The 8480-nt window shown below is 38.4% G+C and overlaps 1 pseudogene; it reads right to left on the bottom strand.

Moving 5' to 3' along the window:
* Positions 1-3042: 3042 nt before the first annotated feature.
* LOC101593182 lies at positions 3043-4014 on the bottom strand (annotated as a pseudogene).
* Positions 4015-8480: the final 4466 nt, after the last annotated feature.

The following is an 8480-nucleotide window of genomic DNA, read 5'->3' as shown; positions in this document are numbered from 1 at the left end:
GATCTGGTGGTGGAAGTGGTAGACATGGTAGCAGAAGGTTTTTTTTTTTTCTTTTTCTTTTTTTTTAAAAACAAAACAGAAAAGGGCTACAGTTCTTAGCAGGAGAGAGAGCGAGTTGTCAGGAAAGCTTCAGGTTACTTTGAGACAGTTGTCCCAAATGCATTAGAGGAACTGTAAAAATCTGCCAAGAAGGAATGATGATCCATCGTCAGAAAAGTTACTGCAGCTTAAACAGGAAAATCCATAGTCAGAAAAGTTACTGCAGCTTAAACAGGAAACCCTTCTGGTACAGGACTGTCATAGCCACAGTTTGCAAAAAGTGCAGCTATTGATTAAAGCAATGTAGTGTCATTTAGATGAACATTCTTGGGTCCTTTATCTGTTGTAGCTTTGTCTTTTTCTTTCTTTTCATTACATCAAGTATATTACCCTGTAAATTGTGGTAGTGGTACCAGGAATTAAAAATTAAGGAATTTTTAACTTCAAAAAAAAAAAAATGTTTGCAACTTTTGTTCTCAGTGTAGAACAAAGAAAAGGGAATGAATGCTCTGGGTCAAACCTTGCTGTTTAGGTTCAGATTTACTTTTTTTAGCATTTGGGAAACATTCATACTGTTTACCACATGGGGCACTTCCAGAGCTGTGAGGAGGAACTGTGCCTAGTGTGCCCACAGGCCCTGGGGGCAGATCTCCATGCCACAGAGACACTTGCCTTCTAGGCTTCAGGACTTGCACACATAATTTTAAGATCAACAAAGTGCACAAAGGAAGTTAACACACAAAGACATGAGCTCCCATTATTAATATATATGTGTGTGGGGGGGGGCAAAAACAGACCTGCGAAACTTGCGATACTAGGATTATACATACAAATCATAAAGCTCCATGCTTCCAAAATTTAAATAATAAAACATAATCTTAGAAATAACATCAGCAAATTTAAGAAGTTGGTTGATTCTCAGAAAAGATAGATTAAAAAAATTCAGAATACATTCCCTAAAAATGCTAAGGCAAAGAATAACAATTACAGTGGAAGCTAGATTCTCAAAAACAACAATGAAAGCAAACTGAGGGTGGAGCAGGGGCATGGTGGCACACACTCCAGTACCAGCACTCGAGAGCTGCAGCAAGAGACTTGTACATTCCAGCCAGCCTTTGCAACTTAGTGATGCAGTGAGATCCTAAGTTAAAAATAAACAAATAAAAAAGACTGGTTTACAGTTCAGTGTAAAGACCCTGAATCCAATCCCCCCTCGGTGGGGGTGGGGGTGGTTGAAATGAAACCAACATCCTCTTAATTAATTTTAAAGATGTACTCAAGGCAGAAAGAAAATGACCCCTGATAGGTCTGAGATGGCACAGATTAAACACTGATTATAGAACAGTAATAACTCATGAAATCAAAATAGAAAATTAGAATATATGTCAAAAGCAATAGTAGTCTGGTGAGTAAATCCAGTATGTTCAAGTTCTTTGTATTATCCAAGTGAAGAGGAAAGGTATTGATTAACTATAGATTTTGATCACAACATATCCATGTATGGTTCCTAAGGTTATATCACAAAGTGACACAAAAATAGCCAAACTAGAGGATTTTTGCTGTTAAACTATTCAAGGAGAAAAAATTAACCAAACCTGAGTAAAACAAGATGAGAGACAGAAAGACAGAGGAAGAATGATACAACTACAACATTCAAAATGAGGAAATCTAAGCATGTCAAGTGTAGACAAATTAAATGCTTTGCTAAAAGGCTTTCACACTGATTAAATAAATCTAACTATACTACTTATAAAAGATACTAGTAAAACATAATGTTGCACTGGAGTTAAACATTAAAAGATGGAAAAATGCATCATATAAAAGACAAGTAAAACAAAAGTAATATAAATTAAAATCAACATAAAAGTAAAAGGTAAGAAGCTTTACCTGAGTTAACATGATTCACAGTGATTAGTATGATATAACAGTTCATAACTGTGTACCTACTAACTTGAATTTCAAAATACGTACAACAAAATCTGCATTGATCATGGAGAAATTCTAACTTTCATCCACCAGGAATTGATAGAATAAGCAACATAAATTATAGAAATGAGTATCATGAATAACAAATATGATTTAATAAGCGTATCTGAGAAATCCTCCTAAACTAGGTAATAAGCACATTCATATTCTGAGCTGAATGATTTCAAAAATATCAGAATTTGTGGGCTGCAGTGAAAGTTGTATGTGGGGAAAAGCACCATGCATCAACATATGTAGATAGGTCACAGGCTGAAAATTAATGAATTAAGATTGGATCTCAAAGAATAAGAAAAGGAAGAGCAAAACTCAAAGAAATAGACAGTGAACCAAAGAGCTATAATCTGGTGCAATAAAAGTACCTACTGCATATTTTTTGCTTCTTACTGAGGAAACAAATTAAGATGTTGAAGGGACACTATGGCACACTTGCCGTCGTGGGAGACTATAATGCGCTTGGTGCAATACCCTGAGTGTAATAGGGTATTAAAACAAAGAGTATTCCTGCACTGCTGGTGGGATTCAGTTAGTACAACCCACCTGTTCTCTCAAATTGATATCCAGTATTAGAGTTGAAAATATGTATTGCCCCATAATTCCATCCTAGGAACATAAGATGAACAGCTAAAGAAAATATGCCCTGTCTATACAATGGAGTACTACCCTGTGCTATAAAGAAAGATAAAGTTGAGTCATTTATAGGAAAAGGGGTCCACCTTGAGACCGTAGTCTTTTTTCTTTTCTATTATTTTAATTATTGCATCCTCAACATTAGCAGGGATCCTGGCATGTAACAAACATCTGGACAGACCAAATGAGTAAAATAAAAAAAAAAATTCTCATGAGTCACGCTTTGCCGTGCTATCTGCTCCTGATTGAACACATTAGCTACCAATGCAGCATTGCCTACCATCTGCCTGCAATGAGCTGAGGAACAACATGGGTTCTGAAACCTTGGCCAAAACAGATCTCACAGGAAGTGAGCTCCACACAGCAAGAAGGCGGTATCCCTCTGGTCATCTAATCAGGTGATTCGGCATCAAAAGGATACTCTGCCAAACATGACGTGCCAGGTTTAATATAAGGCCTCCAGTTTCCGTTGAAGCTGAGGATGGTCGCCATCTCCTCATTGGACTCCTCACTCAACTTGATGCCAAAGACCTGAAAATTCTCAATAATGCGAGTTGGTGTCACAGACTTGGGGATCACTGCCACATTCCTCTGGATATGGAACTGGATCAGAACCTGGACTGTGTGGTTTTTTTTTTGTGCTTTGCAGCAATCTCCTTAATCTTGGGATCCTCTAGTAGTGAAGGGTCCTCTGACTTAGCCCATGGTCTACTTGGAGAGCCCAGGGAGCTATACGCAGTGACAGTGATGCCCTTGGAGTGGCAGTCCTGGATCAGCTTCTCCTGGGTGAGGTATGGGTGACACTCCACCTGGTTTGTCACTGGTTTATATTTCAGCCCAGGTTTGTTCAAGAGCTTTTCAATCTGGAAGTGCTTGAAGTTGGAGACACCAAGGACTTTTACCAATCCGTCATCAACCAGCTCCTCCATGACCTCCCATGCATCCAAGAATGTTATTTTACTGGAGAGGATATTGCCTTTATTGTCTCTGGGGATGAGTGCCTTCCCAGCCTGAAGTCCCTGTGGAAAGTGAATGAGGTAGATGTCCAGGTAGTCCAGTTTCAGGTCCTTCAGGGTCTTCCAGCAGGCCTCCTTCGCCAGGCTTTTTTCAAAGAATGTGCACCACAACTTGCTAACAATGAGGAGGTCCTCCCACCTCAAGAAGCTTCTCTTGAATCTTCTCTTGGATGGCTTCTCTCACCTCATTCTCATTCTGATAGGTGTAGGCACAGTCAAGGTGGCAATATCCTGCATTGGTGGCTGCTTTCGCAGCTTCTTTGACTTTGCCTGGGGGAGACTTCCAAGTTTCCAGGCCTATGATGGGCATCTTGGCTTTGGTGCTGAGCTCCACAAAGGTGGCCATGGTTGGTGCAGAAGTGATTGTGAGGGATCAGAGAGTCATGCTGTGTCCTAGTGAGAGGGCCTGGCTCTGAGACAATAGTCTTAAGCAAAATGAACTAGACATGCAAGCTTAAATATCACGTTGTTTCTCTTATATGAGGAATTCAAGTTACAAGTAAAGAACAAAATGAAAGATAGTCAATAGAAAGCAGGAAGACAGATCTGCAAGTGAGAGAGGACCAAGAGATGGAGGGAAGAAAGAGAGACGAGGGAAAGGGATGAAAAAGAATTAGGGGGTGTTGTGTGAATGCACCAGCTCCTCATGAGGAGTGTGATCAGTATGTACTGCAAACATGTACTAATAAGAATAAAAATTGAAAATAAAAAAAAGAAATGAGCACTGGGAGACACAGTGATGACTGTTCATAGTCCGTTGTTGGCGACAGGCAATGGATACAATCAACAGGTGACAGCTACGTGCCTGAGTGACCCTGTAGTATAAATAATGGTATTTTAATGTACATAATTAAAGCATAATGATAAAGCTTTATAAATCAAGAAAATCCTATTCTATTATTTAGGAATACATACGTAGCCTAAAAAGCTGAGTCAATTATCAAAAGGATCAAGTTATTCTTCAGGCAGGCACAAAAAAGTTCCCAGGGTAGAGTGTATTTCCTTAGTTCACCTTACACGTAACCTCTAAACCATACCTAGTTTGACCCTGATACCACACGCACACAAAAAAGAAAAAGCCCTCAAAGAAGTCTCTGGACTTGGGGCTGGGGAGATAGTTCAGTAGAATAAGCGCTTGCCTGGCAAGCACAAGATTCCTCTAATCCTTGGTACCACAAATATTTTTTTAAAAAAAAATATGTGTTTCAAGTTTCCTGTATATTTCACTTTTTTAATTTGGAAGATGTAGATGAAAGAGAACATGCTCCAAAAATTCAACTGTAATTAAGTCTGGAGATCTATGATCATGGATTATTTTTGTCCTTCAAATATTAGCTCATAAAAGCTAATTCAGGGCTGGGGAGATAGCTCAGCAGCAAAAGTGCCTGCCTGGCAAGAGCAAAGTCCTGAGTTCGATCCCTGGTACAAATTTTTTTTAAAAAATAATAAATATCTAATCCTCCTCAAAGCTTATTAAAATGGATTAAACCTAGAATATGAACAACATCAAATACCAGTGAGGGTGGGCAGCAAGAGGAATTCTTCTTCATTACTGGCAGGGCTGCAAAATGGTGCGACTGTGGAAAGAAAGTTGACCGTGTCTGATAAGCCTAAGTAAACTCTTACCTTGTGATCCAGTAACTGTGCACTTATGCAAAAGAGATGAAAATGTATAACCACTCAGAAACATGCACACAGTTGTTTCTAACAGCTCTATTCATAATTATAAAACCTTGGAATCAACCAGATGTCTTTCTGTATGTGAATGGATAAATAATCTGTGGTGCAGCCAGAAAATGGAGTATTACTCATACTGCAAAAAAGAAACAATGAGCCTACAGTCCATGGAAAGAAATAAAGAGAGATTAAATGCATATTACTAAGTGAAACAAGCAGTCTAAGGAGGCTATACACCACACGACTCCAACTATATGACATCCCGGAAAAGGCAAGCTATGGGGACAATAAAAAAGAGCAGTGTTTGGGGGAGGAGGAATGAAAGTGAGGAGCACAGGGGATTCTTAGGGGAGTGAATCTACTCTGTAGGATGCTATAATGGTGGATCCATGTCATTACTCATCCATGCAAACCCATGGGATGTCTAACACCTTGAGCAATCCCTGGTGTGGACCGTGGACTCTGGGTGACAATGACATGTCATGTAGGTTCATCAGTGATCACAAATGTTCCACAGTGGTGGAAGATGTTGAAAAGGGTGAGTGCATGAGAACTCTCTGTTACCTTTTCAACTTGGGTGTCAACCTAAAGCTGCTTTTTTATAAGTCTGTTAAATGCAAACACAATGAAAATTCTATAGTTCTTTAAAAATGAGACATATGAAGCTAGTGGTGCCTGGAGGGATCCACCAATGAACCAACAGAGATCAACAGTAACCTCTTTCATGCTCCATCTCCCGAGGTCAGCATTCTTCAAGTAGTGGCTCGCAAGCCTGGATACCTGTGAGACACGCTGGAGAACTGTGAAAACTTCTATACCCAGAACATCACCAGGCCAATTAGATCGGAATCTCACAGGAAACTGTGTGTTCCAGGTTCTTGGCTGATTGTAAAGCTCCCCTTGGATGGAGGACTGCCTGTTAGTTTAAGGTAATTCTGGGCATTTACCTCTTTAAAACATTTTTCATCAGTTTGTGTATGTATGTGTGCACCAGAGCTTCCTCACTGGCCAATTTTTTTCCTGAGATAATTTGGAAGAGCAGGAATATTACAAAGAATATTTTTATGATTGAAAATGCTTTCATGCCTAAGGATAAGGCTGAAAGCCTTGTAATGAAAAATGTATCACAAAAAATAGACCTAAAATAGAACTTTTTCCCCTGAAATTTTCATTTCACTCTTTTCATAATGCAATGGCGGGGCCAGGGAGATAGCTTAGTAGAATAAGTGTTTGCCTGGCAAGCGCAGGATCCTGAGTTCAACCCCTGGAACCAAAATTAATAATAATAATAATAATAATAATAATAATGCAATGGCAGAGCTGAGCCCTAGCCAGGTGGCATCATCCTTGTTCTGCTTTGCCACAGAAGGACCCACCATTCTGCTGAGCTGCCACTTAAAAGAATCAGGAAAAGCAAGCTGGATTATTTGGGAGCAGTTAGGAGAGGTGGCCTAAGGGATTGGTGAGAGTGGAGAAGGGAGAATTTTAGATGTGGAAGACTGTTTAAAACCAATTTACTGCAATCTTTGGTATTCACAATTCAGTGGAAATGTATGCCTCTCTTTTTTCAAAATTCTCAACTTATTAATTTTTAAGTGGCCTGAGGTAACAAGATTCTGAATTTTTATTACATTATACAATTGTAATCATTCTGTTTGAGCTTACAAATTCCATAGTCTGTTGCAGAACCCCTTTCACAATAAAATCACTGCATTAGCCTACAGACATTTCTTACATGACTCAATGTTAGATATCATAATACATGAAAAATATGAAAATAGTCCAAGTTCTTCATATTTTCCATGGCTTCTGTTTTCTAGTGTCTTTTCTTTTAAGTTTCAAAAAGTAGTATCTACAGCTGATTTTTAGAAATTGAGTAATACAAGAGGTTAAACACTGAAAAGTATGTCTCTATCTCTATCCAGTTTTCCTCCATAAGAAATTTTTTTTCAGTGGTGAAAGGATCTTTAATAAGAAAGTAAGGTGTTTTTGTTTCAGACTGCAGAAAAAAAATATATCGATTTGAATACACGCCCGCTGCTGCTTGGATAGTGTAGAGTTTTAGAAGAGACCCACACATGTTTTACAATCAGGTGGTTCTGGCTATAGAGTTCATACCTCTGATAGTACTATTGAGTTTTTGAGTTCCTGAGGTCTGAGGCACACTTTCAACTGGGGTACCAATTGCCAGCAAGTGATCTCATAAATTAGTAAGAACGAGGAAAATATATGGAGAACTCTTTTTTTTTTCTTCATAAAGTGAAATTTTATTTTGTTACTACTTATATCCAGTTAAGGATATCCCACAATGTTTGCATATTTTCTCCCTTTTGTTCACCCATTAAGTCCAAACACTTTTGAAGAGAAATCATGACACCTTAAGGTACTTTTTAAAAATGTCTGCAAATCATTTAGAACCACATGAGTGAGCTTTTTGTTCTTTTTAAAATTTTTTTCCTTTTTTTTTGTTTTAATTTTGTTTATTTTTTTCCATAATTTTATTGAGAAACAAATAGCAACGAGACAGTTTCAAACCAAATTGGTAGGACAGTTTCAATAATTAACACATTGCATACATTCTTCCTACTAGTTAATTGCTGTACAACATGCGGACATGACATCCTATCTACAAACACCTTTAGAACAAATCCCTCTGTTCATTAAGAGAATGTAACTATATAACTTTCCTAACAACTTTGAATACACAGATACACAATGGACATTCATCTGTATCCCCTTTTTTTTATAAGATCTGTTATTTGAGTATTATAGGTGTGTAAACTCAGCAAAATATTCTAGAAGAGTCCAGTAGCCCATAACAGTATTGGATCTTAATGGCAATGTCAGAAATTGTTGACCTGAGTCCCCTACAGCTCAACATAACAACATGGCTTTACTTCTTATACTTCATTTTCATACTTTTATGCTAGATGGTTAAGACCAAGGTAAAGCAGGACCTATGCAATAAGAGTTGGAGCTTTTGGGTCTGATAAGGTCAGTGAAATTCCCTCAGGATTTATCCTGAGATCCTGTACCTCAGATTGTAGAACCTTTGTCAGTGTCACCCATGTGGATGAGTCACAGCAATTGCTTGGCCAATGTGCTCTTTGTGAAAGCCTGAGAGAATGTTTTCTC

This window comes from Octodon degus, unplaced genomic scaffold (genome assembly GCF_000260255.1).
Source record: "Octodon degus isolate 3935 unplaced genomic scaffold, OctDeg1.0 scaffold00045, whole genome shotgun sequence".
In the NCBI taxonomy this organism is placed as follows: Eukaryota; Metazoa; Chordata; class Mammalia; order Rodentia; family Octodontidae; genus Octodon; species Octodon degus.
This window is presented reverse-complemented; position numbering and strand designations above follow the sequence as displayed.